Raw genomic sequence first — 1025 nt, 5'->3', positions numbered from 1 at the left:
TAGTGTCTTCATAACAGCAGATATGGAATTAGTTGTGTTAGAGGATAAAAGCTTTTATAAGTTAAGGATGAGTTAGCACTGTTGATAAGAAGCACATTGGTCTGGTTGTCTGTGGAGGTCTTTTCCCACATAAGTGGTCATGATCTCCTCTGTCTAGCTCCAGGACTTTTCGTTGTAGGATGTTCTTGTGCCTGAACTATATGTGAACTATTTGTTCCTGTGATGAGGCAAAATGAGAGATTGAATGTGATAGAAATGGATCAAGGAGCGGTAGTACAGAAGTGTGAGCAGAAGAAGTATTAAGGTGTACCCACTGAGTCATTAGGAAGCACAGAGAGCAGGAAGGATTACAAGTTTAGGAGGATGAGATAATCATTGAGTGGACATAATGTGTGCAGAAATGAGAGTCATAGTCCATGAGCCTTGGTGGGAGTGTGTGCAGTGACACAGTTAGACTGAATAGTGGTCCTGTGGTTGTAAGATAGCAGTGGGAAGATGGTGACATTTATCCCTGCAGACTGCAGAAGATCACCAGCCAAATTCTTGCACTGTTGTCCATTGCCTTTCATGCAAGACACTGCACTGACCTAGATCACTATCTTGGACCAGGCTGTTTAAGTCTGGGGGCATGGCCTTTTTTTTTCCCTGACAGCACAACATTCCTGATGAAGAGTTTATGCTTGAAACGTCGACAGCCCTGCTCCTCGGATGCTGCCTGACTGGCACCACACTTATTGACCTAGGATGTCCAACTGTCTTCTTCTCTCTTATATTGTTCACCAACACTTCCTGATTGTTGTCAGTAAACAAAGGAGCTAATTGTGTTTCAGGGGCTCTTCCGGAGGGATGATAGCCATGATATGGAGGTGCTGGTGTTGGACTGGGGTGGACAAAGTTAAAAATCACGCAACACCAGGTTATAGTCCAACAGATTTATTTGGAAGTACAAGCTTTCAGAGCACTGCTCCTTCGTCAGGTAGCTATGTCTGAAGTGGTGTGCAGTTGGGCTTTAAACATGGTGCCAG

Source organism: Chiloscyllium plagiosum, unplaced genomic scaffold, assembly GCF_037043375.1.
Source record: "Chiloscyllium plagiosum isolate Xiang-an unplaced genomic scaffold, Cpla_swu_hap1 HiC_scaffold_2, whole genome shotgun sequence".
NCBI classification, from domain to species: domain Eukaryota; kingdom Metazoa; phylum Chordata; class Chondrichthyes; order Orectolobiformes; family Hemiscylliidae; genus Chiloscyllium; species Chiloscyllium plagiosum.
The sequence above is the reverse complement of the archived record's forward strand: the minus strand, read 5'-3'. Positions refer to the sequence as shown.